Source organism: Rattus norvegicus, chromosome 6, assembly GCF_036323735.1.
Source record: "Rattus norvegicus strain BN/NHsdMcwi chromosome 6, GRCr8, whole genome shotgun sequence".
In the NCBI taxonomy this organism is placed as follows: Eukaryota; Metazoa; Chordata; class Mammalia; order Rodentia; family Muridae; genus Rattus; species Rattus norvegicus.
This window is the reverse complement of record NC_086024.1, coordinates 37262912-37274784: the sequence shown is the minus strand read 5'-3', so window position 1 is coordinate 37274784 and position 11873 is coordinate 37262912.

The following is an 11873-nucleotide window of genomic DNA, read 5'->3' as shown; positions in this document are numbered from 1 at the left end:
ATAAACTTAGTAAGTCCTACTTTCAGGGGCCCACTGCTTCCAGCAAAGTTCTACCTCCTAAAGGTTCCACAAACTTCTAAAACAACGCCACCAGCTGGGGACCAAGGGTTCAAACACATGAGCCTATGGGGAACATTTCACATTCAGTCCTCAAAAATCTGAGCCCCAACTGCTCTGGGGCTGTTCTTAGGCTCATGGTGAGTCACAAAGGCTTAAAGACTTTGGAAAACCATGGATCTCTGCTGAAGAGCTGGGTCTACTCACAGAGATACTGAAAGCTGCGTATGGTCTTTCTGGTTTTTGGTTTTTTATTTTTTTATTTTATTTTATTTATTTATTTATTTATTTATTTTTGCTTTTGTGCCCAGGCAGCTCAGAAGCAGCAAGTAATTCAATGTGTAGCACGTGAATTAACTAACCCATTCAAACTACTCTATGTCTTCCACATGGTTAGTTAACTCTCCTTCAGTCCCAACCTACTTCTTCCTTAGTGTCTCACTGAAATTGATCCCAGCCCCTCTCCCTGTGATCTCCTTTTAGTCCCTCATTATTTCCCAGAATCCTCTTTCTTCCTGCCTGTGTCCCACCTCCTATTTCCTGTCTCAGCTCATTGGCCATCGGCTTTTTGATTGACAGGTGATGTTTAACAAGCGATTCTCTCTACAAATTGTACTTAGATCCTGTGTGTCACCATCCTCGGTTGTGCATTGTCCCCAGGCTTGTATCTATTTCCAACACGGCCACCCTCACGTCCTATTCTGTTGCTAGTATTTGGTAGGACATCAACAAGGTAGAGAGGGAGAAGGAAATGAATACACCTCTTATAAATATCATTAGAGTCGCACATCCACCTCAGACTACCCATTTCCCCTGTGCAGCGCCCTGAGATCACCACACTCCACCAGGTGCTGCTCCTGAGAGTACAGCGGCCCAGGAGCTTCTCCTATGGGGAAGGAGGTTTGTAGTTCATTCGCTTGCTAAGCCTGTCCACAGCTTCTGTATCACCGAACGCAGGAAGCATGGTTTATAGCCTCTCCCACAAAAATGGCTCCACAGTCCTGTGTGCTGGGAATTCAGATGCGTTTGCATCCTGCACGACTGCTATCAGGAGAGCTGGCTACCCAGCCTTGCTGCAGATGCAGAGAGCCTATGGAAGTCAGGCCTGGGGCTGGGTCCTGGGGATCCACAAGTGAAAACATACGGTTCTCATTTTCTAGGAGTTCACACGGTCTTGGGGGGAGAAAGAGATATATACACGATCTTTATAAAACAAAGACGTGTGTATGATACTGGTCTGTTTACCGGAAGCTGGAGGGGACAACGGCTTCCAAATGCAGGGGCACTTTTCCAAACGGGCCCCCAGATGAGAGTGGAGCCGAGGGAGCATTTTAAAATCATTTGAACCTGACCTTGGATGAAGAAAGAGAGTTTGGGCTGTATATGAGTTTGCTGTGGATGCTGTGACGAATTACTACCAATTTTGTGCCTTAAAATAACACGCATATATTCTCTTGCAATGCTGGAAGCCAACTGCATGGGGCTGACACCAGGAGTCAGGAGGTCTGCCCTGCCCCTGAGGCTGGGGTGCAAACTGGTCCCTTCTAAGTCACCCAGAGAAAGGTAGGCCTCACCTTCTGGCAGCACCGCTCCATCCTTTACAGCCAGAATCTTCAGTTCCCGTTTCAGCTCTCCCTACTTCTGCTCCGTGGGGAAAGGACTTCCTTCTGTGGGGTTCTTTTACAATAATATAAACAAAAGACTGGAGGCACGGCCCAGTGGTTAGTGGCTGCTCTTCCTGAGGTCAGCTCCCAGTATATGTGAGGAGAGGAGACATAAGTACCCGAAACCCCGGTTCCAGAGCATCTTTTACCACTATGACCAGCATGCACATGCACACGTCCTTAGGCTGATTAAAAACATAATTAAAAATAAAATAAGTCCCTCTAATAAACAATAAAGGTGGTCACAGTGGACATGCTGGCTCATGCCTGTAAGAGCTGAGGTGAAAGAACTGTTGTGAGTGCAAGACACCAGCCTGGGCTACAGAGTAAGAGTCTACCCCTGAGGGGGGAAAATGGAGGAGGGGGAGGGGGAGGGGGAGAGGAGGAGGAGGAGGAGGGGGAGAGGAGGAGGAGGCAAGAAGAAAGAAAGGAAAAAGGAAAGGAAGAATGAGCCAAGAGAGAGAGAGACAGACAGACAGACAGACAGAGACAGAGACAGAGACAGAGACAGAGAGAGAGACTATACACGATCAACCTGAGGTAGGACTCAGTGGTAGGACACTTGTCTTGCTTGTACAAAGCCCTGGGTTCAATCTCACCATTACAAAATAAATTAATTCTATATGGTCACCTTTCAGCTTCACTCAAATAGTTCAGAATAGTCATCCCCTGTCTCCAAATGCACAACTTAATTACAACTTAATGCCCAACTGTAGACACCCGGATGCCATCCCCCTTGCTCCACCGTTCTGCCCTGTAAGGTAACACACACGGGCTCCAGGGAGTTGAATATAGTTTGATGTTTGTTTTATTTATGTGCCTCAGGATGACTTTGTCCAGGCAGGAGGAACTCCTGACCCTTCAGAGCAACAGAGACAGGACCAGAAATCCTCTGGCCACTTCACGAGGGACCAGGTGCAGAGAAGGAGTCTGCAGCCTGGAACGTGGGGAAGACCAGAGGAACAGAGCTACCCTGCGTGTAGCTGGGTGGGGACCTGAGGAGGTGGGGCTGTAAGGCGAGATGGACGAGGTGCACGCATGCACGGCTGGAAACCCAGCTACAGTATACTTCGAAGCAGTATGGGAAAGGATTGCTGGGTACTGAGGTAGTGGACCCCACCCAAGGCCGGTGACTCAGTCTAGGCTGTCTCAAGAAGCCGCCTTTGTCGGAGGCTTGGACCGGAAGCTCTCGTGAAGGTGGGTGTGCCGGCACCAGCTACACCCTCCCAGGCGTGCCAAGAAGAGTCACCCTGAGCCACTTCCTGGGGTGGCATGGCTCACTCCTGGCCCCCAGGAGCTATCGCACAGAACAATCATCAATAACCCAGTGTCTGAGTGGTCCAGGCTATATAAATGATCCTAAGAGAGGGTCAAGTGAAAAGGTGAGCCTCTACGGGGATTCGCTGCAGGCATGCAATGCCCTTTCGTACCCTCTTAGGGTCGCTTTGCCTAGGGAACTCTGAGCAAACAGTAACACTTTGATTTGCCTCTCTGAATTACGGAATCCAAGTCCTACCTACCTTAGGGACTTGAGATGAATTGGGGAGGTCAATCCTGCTCCAGGAGACATGTGCCTCCCTGCCTCAAGGGAAACTAGAGATGTCCCAGTTAGGAGGGAGGGAGGGAGGGAGGGAGGGAAGGAGGAGGGAGGGAGGGAGAGAGAGAGAGAGAGAGAGAGAGAGAGAGAGAGAGAGAGAGAGAGGAGGAGAGAGAGAGAGAGAGAGAGAGAGAGAGAGAGAGAGAGAGAGAGAGATGACAACCTGTCTACCTTCCCTGTAACTTTGGGCACACAAATTCCTTAAAGTATTCTGGCAAAACACCTAGAGAACACTAAGCTTTTTCTTTACACAAAGCAGACCCTAGAAATGAAGAAGCAATGGAAGCTCTACAGGGACTCCTGGGCTTGCCAGCAGGAGCATAAATCATGAAGTTTTGTTGGTCCAGCATATGACTGGACTGCACGCACTGGAGTGCCTCCCTTTCAGCTCTGAGATCCATATGCAAATTTATATAACAGGTCAGCAACTGAGTTCCTTCACCTTAAAGTCCCTGCAAATTCCTTTAATGAGACCGTGTGGGCAAAGGTTGCAAAATGATAGCTTTGAAGATAACATTTGACTAGTAGAAGTAATTCCTCCTTTGGGGACAGAGAGTCGGGGAGGGAGGGAGGGAGGGAGGGAGGGAGGGAGAGAGAGAGAGAGAGAGAGAGAGAGAGAGAGAGAGAGAGAGAGAGAAAATTGATTATAAGAACCCCAATTTCAGACTTTCCCAGTAGAGCCAGCACACAGTATGCAGCAGTAAACTGAAGCCATGTACGGTGCACGTGTCCTTCTAGCTCCCGAGCCCTTGGGGATCTGAGTCCCAGGGCCCCAGAACAGCAGTGAAGTGTGGGGGCTCTGGTAGCAAACTGGATTTAAACTGATTCTGCCGTGTTGGACCAGTCACAGACCCTCTCTCATTTCCTGTTCCCATATGATAACAGTTCGCTCCTCACAGAGTTGGGAGGAGGCCTGTCTTGGTCGATCTTGTGCTACTCTAACGGAACATCACGGGCTAGGAAATTTATACTAAATAGGGGTTTGTTCGGATCACTGTTCTGTGGGCTGGGGTCTTCTTGTTCCACCCCCTCTTGGCAGAAACAAAAGGAGAGAAGAGAAGCAAGAGCCAGGGCTATAGGAAGGCTAACGTGTTCTTCATAAGGGTATCCTTCTGAGGTAACGGCAACAGCCCAGTCAGAGCCCCCATGACCTGCCCGTCAAGTGACCCACCTCCCACCGTCTCCCCTTGGGGCATGGGGTTACCAGAACATGGACTTCAGGGAACATCTTGTAAGTGCGGTCTGGATGAAATGAGGTAGTATAGACAAAATAGTGTCTGGCTCTTAATAAGTGTTCTAGAATTTTCAGTGACTGCTTTTATTATAGTTTGTAACATCAGTCTGTGATTTTAGAACCCACATCTGTGGAGATCTGAAGAAACCTTTCATGACTGGCAAAGCTTGCTTTTCTCTGGTCTCAGTGCTGCCAGTTGGTGATCCGTGGAGACCACCCAGGCCCTGGAAGCCTCTCCTGGGACCTGACATCTCTGCTTTTCTTGTATACTGACCACCCCATGTGCAATGTGAGTGTATAGGGGTGTGGGTGTCAGTGTGTGTGTGTGCACGAATGTGTGTGCTAACCGTGTGTAGGGTTTGTATGCATGTGTGCATGTGTCCCTCTGTGTGTGTGTGTGTGTGTGTGTGTGTATGCACATGGGTGCTTGCTTGTACATGCACCCGTGCACACACACAGAGACTCACACACTGCACAGTTAATGTCACACAGGGATTTCTTCAGTAGTATCTATCTTCTCATTCTCCTTTAGAAGTCTGCCAGGGGGCTGGAGAGATGGCTCAGCGCTTAAGAGCACCCGACTACTCTTCCAGAGGTCCTGAGTTCAATTCCCAGCAACCACATGGTGGTTGACAACCATCTGTAAAGAGATCTGATACCCTTTTCTGGTGTATCTGAAGACAACTACAGTGTACTTATATATAATAAATGAATAAATCTTTAAAAAAAAAGAAGTCTGGCAGTGTGCTTAAGACAAAAAGGAGCCAGCCATGGTTATTCCTAGCAATGGAGAGGTAGAGGCAGAGGCAGGAGGATCTTTGTTTAAGGTCAGCCTGGTCTAGAGTTCTTGAAAAACCAAACAATAACAGTAAAAGGACAAACATGGATTCCCTCAGCTGCCAGGTGGGGCTGTGAGGTGCTGGAGAGGACGATGGTCTGTGCCCTTGGGGCCTCACCTTCCTTCCAGAGACAAACTCACTAAACTGACATTCTGTCAAGACACAGAGCCTAATGGGAGTAGACAGGTCCGTTGACCCAGAGTACAGACTGAAGGAAGGGTGTGCCAGGCAGAGTACAAGAGTGAGCCAGTGGGAAAGCTGTCAAGGGGCCTGCCTGTTCCATGGGATGCCAGCCTATGACGGAGAAAGCCAGGTGAGCCGGGGTCACAGGAAGGCTGGGCTAACAGGATAAGGGCACCACAGTTTTAAAGGTACTACGGTTTTCCTAATCCTTTTTTTTTTTTTAAGATTTATTTACTTATTATTATAAGTACACTGTAGCTGTCTTCAGACACACCAGAAGAGGGCATCAGATCCCTTTACAGATGGTTGTGAGTCACCATGTGGTATTGGGAATTGAACTCAGGACCTCTGGAAGAGCAGCCAGTGCTCCTAACCACTGAGCCATCTCTCCAGCCCCATTTTTCCTATCTTACTTTGTCTGAGTTGAGAAGGTGGGAAGAGAAGAGTCTAGCCCAATTCATGGCTCTCCGATTATTGGCCATTACAAGCAGTCATTCAAACTTCCCTTAGAAAACACTACTATTGCCCTAGCCCTCTGGTCACTGAGATAGAAGGGTCACCAGTTTAAGGCCAGTCTGGGCTACATATTGAGACTTCTGTTTCAAAGAATAAAGATGAACAAAAACTAGGCTTTGTTATTATTTTAATGAAATTAATATTTACTGCTTATAACAAATTGAAACTATATCAAAGCTCTGCTAACGGTTTACTTTTAAAATTTTTCAGGGAGGTTCTTGAGTTAACAGTTTTCTGTCGGCAATGATGTATAGTGGGCATAGGTGTAGCTTTATCTCATTAAAAAAAAAAAAGAGTAACACTAGAGAGGCGCTCAGTAGTTAAGAGCGTTTGCTGCTCTTACTGAGGACTAGAATTTGGTTCCCAGTATCCACAGGTTGGCTCACAGGCATCTCTAACTCCAGTTCCAGGAGTTCTGGCTCCCTCTGCTGGCTTTTTCAGGTACTGACCACGCACACAATGTACTTACATGCACTCAGCTAAAATAGTCACAGGTGTAAAATAAAAATATAGTTGTGTGTGTGTGTGTGTGTGTGTGTGTGTGTGTGTGTGTGTGTGTGTGTGTGTGTGTGTGTGGTGTGTGTGGTGTGTGTGGTGTGTGTGGTGTGTGGTGTGTGTGTGTGTGTGTGTGTGTGTGTGTGTGGTGTTAGTGTCTCGGTCAGAAGTCTGTTGTTCTATTGCTATCCATCTTATGTTTTGGGACCTGGTCTCTGGGGATCTGGCTCAATGGTAGAGCGCTTGCTTAGCAAGTGCAAGGCCCTGGGTTCGATCCGCAGCTCCGAAAATAAAGAATAGATACCTGGACTCTCACTGAACTTGGACCTCACCAATTTAGCAAGATTGTCTTTTCAGCAAACCCCAGTGATCCCCTGCCTCTGCCTCCGCGGCACATGCTGTGGTTTTTGTTTGTTTGTTTGTTTGTTTGTGGGTTCTGGGGATCTGAATTTAGGTCTCTGTGGTTGCACTTGTCTATTTGTTTGCTTGCTTGCTTATTGATTTATTTTGGGACGAGGTCCACGTGTTGCTCATTATGTTATAAGCCTGTCCTCAAACTCAGGTTTCAGTGATCAGTCTTCCAAATAACTGGGATTACAGGCTCACCAGCATGCTTGGCCCACCGGCCATTTTTAACCCGACAATCTGGGCGTTCAGGTGCATAGCTGTAGATCTTAGTATTGGGAAGGTGGAGGAAGGAGGATCAGGAGTAATACCTGGATATATTCATTTCATAAAGAATTCAAATAAATGAGGTGGCAGCGGCACACATCTGTAATCCCGGCACTTGGAAAAAGAGCAGACGGATCTCCCAGTCTCTACAGTGTTCCAGGACACCCAGTGCTACACAGAGAAACCCTGTCTAAAACCCCGCCCTTCCAAAACTTCACCCATAGAGGCAGAGAGAAAAATAAAACATTAGGCCCTCCTACCTCTTCCTGTACTCCCTCTCCCCAGTTTAGCTGATATTCCTATCTTTCCCTGACAATTTGTATACACAATTGGCACGTACACACACGGTTGTGTTTGGGTGCTTTTTAATACCTCCTTAGACTTAGCTCTGTATTAAGTCCAGACTCGATGGGAGGTGGTGACAGAGGCAGGTGGATCTCCCACTTTGAGGACAGCCTGGTCTACACAGTGAGTTCCAGGACAGCCAGGGCTACACAGGGAAAACCCGGCTTGAAATACTAAGGGGGTGGGGGGCTGAGTCTCGATTCCAATTTCGCCGCTAGCAATTCGCAGCGTGGCTCTGCCTTAACTTATATAACCTTCCGGGTTCTGCTAGGTAGTTTTTTGTTTCGTTTCTAAAATAAAGACTTCGCTATTAGAATGAGCGCTGCTGGGATTTTTCAGGTGGACACATCGCTAAAGCTTAGGAACAAAGCAGTCAGTGGGAGAGGGTCTGACCTGTCCAGTTGATTTGGATAAAGGTTCTGTTTGCACGATCCTTGCCACGGTTTTTAAAATTGTACCAAGCCCTATTCTGAGCTGGGTCCTGGAGGCGCACAGTGACTCGTGCAGAGCGCTGCTGAAGAATAACCGGGTCTTTGCTGGTAGAGGAGTGCACCAGGCCCAACGATGCATGATTCAGGCACATGGGAGGGACCCTATGCTGGGCGGGTGGAGAGGTGAGGGGAGGGTTCCCAGTAGAAGGCGGACTGTTTAGAACAACCGTCAAGCAGAGGCGCAGGTAGAAAAAGACACCAGCAGGAGGCGGGCTTGGATTACTGAAGTCCTAAAAAGGCCTGAACCATTGTTTCCCAAATATTCAGGGCGAGTGAGGGGACTGGGCAAGTGGAGTTGGTTGATGGAACACTGGCTACAGCTAGTGAAGGGTCTTAAACGCCAAGCTAGAGTGAATATTGCCTCACATGGGCTTCAAAGACCAGAATATTCACTACTTACACTCCCGGCCGGGAATCTTGGGGAGGGACCAGAAACTCATACCCGGAAAAAGCCTGTCAGGGGCCTGAGGAGGGGTGTCCAGAACCTCCCTGTTCCTCTTCTTCCCTTTTTTTCTTCCTCCCCATGTTTTCCTCTACTTTTCTCTCTCCCTCTTTGTATTCCTTGCCTCCCCCTGCCTCCCCCTCCCATCCCTTCCTTCCTTTACCTAGCCTTAAGTTGAATTCCTGGACTCAACTGATCCTCCTGCCTCAGCCTCCTGAGTAATCAGGACTGCGAGCTTAAGACACCCACCAGGCAGTTTCTCCTGTTTGACCCTTGCCTTGACTGATGTGGTACATCCGCTTTCGTTGTGAAGAGATATGGATGGATTCATGCTGAGTCACAAGTTCTAGGATCATTCCCAGTAGTTGTGCTTGTTAGTTTTTGTTGGGGGTATGGGGATGGTTTTTTTCTCAACTTGACACAAGCTAAGGTCATCTCTGGAAAGGGAAACTTAAATGAGACAATGCCTTCAAGCAAATCAAGTCTGTGAGGCAACTTTTTTTTTACAAGTACTGATTGATGTGGGAAGGCACAGCTCACCATGAGAGGGTCTAACCCCAGTCAGTCGATCTCCGGTTTCAGCTGCATTTAAACAGCAAGCTAAGCAAACCATGAAAAGCAAATTAGGATGTTCCTTCATGGTTCCTGCTTTTGCTCTGAGGACTGTGTTCAGGATATGTAAGCCAAACCCTTTCCTCCCTAAGTTGCTTTTTGGTCATAGTTTACCTCAGCAACAGAGAACAAAGATAATTACTGAACAATATTCCACATTTTGGCTGCTTTGAATTTGTGGCAATTGTGGATACGGTCACCATGCTACCTGTCAACAAATCACTGACATAAACACCTCATAAGGGTAAAGAGGTGATTGGGCTCAAATGAAGAGTTTGCAGCCATGAATGGCCCTGTTGCTTTCAAGTAGCAGAGATGTATCTTGTCCTGGTGACACTGGGTAACACAACTGCTTCCTCGTAGTGAGGACACAAAAGAAGGGAAGACACTAAGATCCCACAATTCCTTTGGAGGGAGGGCACACTTCCAATGGAGTAACCTCTTCCCCCATGGTTCCCTCTCCTTCCAAGACTTTCACTGTCCAGGGGACCCAGTTACATGTGGCCTTTGGATGAGAGTTTAGATGTAGTCTGTTACAGCTGCTATAACCATTTCATGCCACCTTTTGATAGGGTCATACATTTTTGTATTTGGGATGTCTGTCCAGGGGTGGTGGTGGAGGAACTAAAGAGCAGGATTGCTGGGTCCTGTGGTAAGGCTCTTTAAATTCATCATACATGGGAGCATGCGCGCTGGTCCTGTGCTGTCATACTGTCACCCTGAGGGTGAGACAGCCAGGTGAGGAAGAAATGGGATGGGATGTCATCATCCTCTGGAAGTGGCTTTTCACCTTGAAGTAACCTTTTCTTTGGGAAACACATCTACTGAGTGAGGGGAGGACTGGAGGTGGGAGTGGCTGCTTATGATTGAGTCAAATGTGATGGCAAAACCGCAAGCCAGGACGGTAAGAGTGGCTTCGAGGTTCTGGAAGTTGGTGTCTGACGGAAAGAACAGAACCTCTCATCTACAACAAAACCAAAGAGTAAGGAGCACCTGGGCAAATCCCTGCCCAGAAGAGCATTACTACACTGGATCTAGGGCACAGAGTGACATCACTATAAAGACCTGCTATACATTCATTCACTCCAGGTGACCATAAATTGGTGGGACCCAATATTCAATCAGGGACACCACTGATCATGATGTAGACTTAGTATCAAAACCAAGAGACTAAGGAAACTTTAAGTTGGACAAACTAAACACATTTTTGCTTCATATAGTCATAGAACCATTGGGGGTCAGGGAGTAGAATGTGGTTTAAATGATAAATGGCACCCCCAGCCCCCACTTTCTAGCATTTGAATGCTTGGTCCTCAGGTCATGGCTGTCTGGGGAAGACTTGGGTATGTCCTTGTAGTAGGAGTATGTCAGTAGGGATGGCCATTTGAGAGCTTAAAGACTTTGCTGCTTCCTGCTGAGGGTTCCGAGTGTGAGCTCTCAACTTTTTGGCACCATGCTTCCTAGTTGTGATGTGACAGACTCTTATCCCACTAGGAACATTAAGTCCAAAAGAACCTGTCCTTAATTGCCCTGGTCATTGTCATCACAGCAATGGCAATAAAACACCGGCTTTCTATTCTAGCCTGAGGTTTGCAGTTAAGACTTCTGGGGCATTGTGGTCCAGTACCCCAAGGAACAAGGTAGTCAATGTGCAGCAGAGGTGAGCAAGATTTCACTAGCATTTCTTACACACACACACACACACACACCCCACACCTATTGGGCTTCTGGTTTGTACCCATTAAGTTCAGATATACTAGGAAGGAGTGGTTTATGCCAGTAGGCAAATTTTCCTTAATTTCACTCTCCTTGCTCAATTAGCAGTTTTCCTGAATTACTGTGGATTCCTTTAGGTAAACCCAATTTTGAAGCAATGGGTAGGTGGGTACATGCTTAACCATTGGCTGAGCTACTTACCGATTGGCTGAGCTAGCACAGCTAATTTACATATGTGTACCATGTGGGCATGTGTGCTGGAGGCCAGGAGGCATTGGAATTAGAGTTTCTGGAGGTTATGAGCCACCTAGTGTGGATACTGGAAACTGAACTGATCTCTGTCAGAGCATCAAGCACTCTTAAGAGTCTCTCCACCTACAGCTGGTCCTTTAACAGCAAAATTGCCTGATCTTAACTCTAACTAGGAAGCCTCCCTCCTTCTCAGATGTGTTCCTATGGTGCTGGAGACGACCAAAGAAAGGCCTGATCCACGTTGGGCCAAGAGTTGTGCCATGAGTTGTTATCCCTAACTCATGCTGACCTTTTAAACTTAAAACCCAAGTATGGAATCTATGAGATATTGGACCCAGAAAGTACCCGAAGGCCTGCTTTGTAATTGGGCTTTTAGCTTAAATACAAAGGACAGACCTCTACCTCTTTCTGCACCACACCCTGAATACTGCAGCCTCTCATCCTCCTGACTTCTGTCTTGAGCACCTGAATCATTCCAGAAGCCTTAACCCAGGCCTGGGCAAGTTGGGGAGGAAGGGCAGACAATGAACAGTGTTCCTTCCTCTGAGCTCCTCACCCCTCCCTGCTCAAGCAAACAATCAATAGTGTCCTGAGGACATAGAGATGACTCAGGCCCCTTTCTTGAGCATAATTCCAAGAGTTATCACCTTCCCAACAACTGCTTTCATAGCTCTGATCAAGCCAAGATAAAACTCAACAACTGAATTCAAGAGATAAGCAATGGAGTGTAAAGGTGTTTCCTCTTCCCACTTAACATT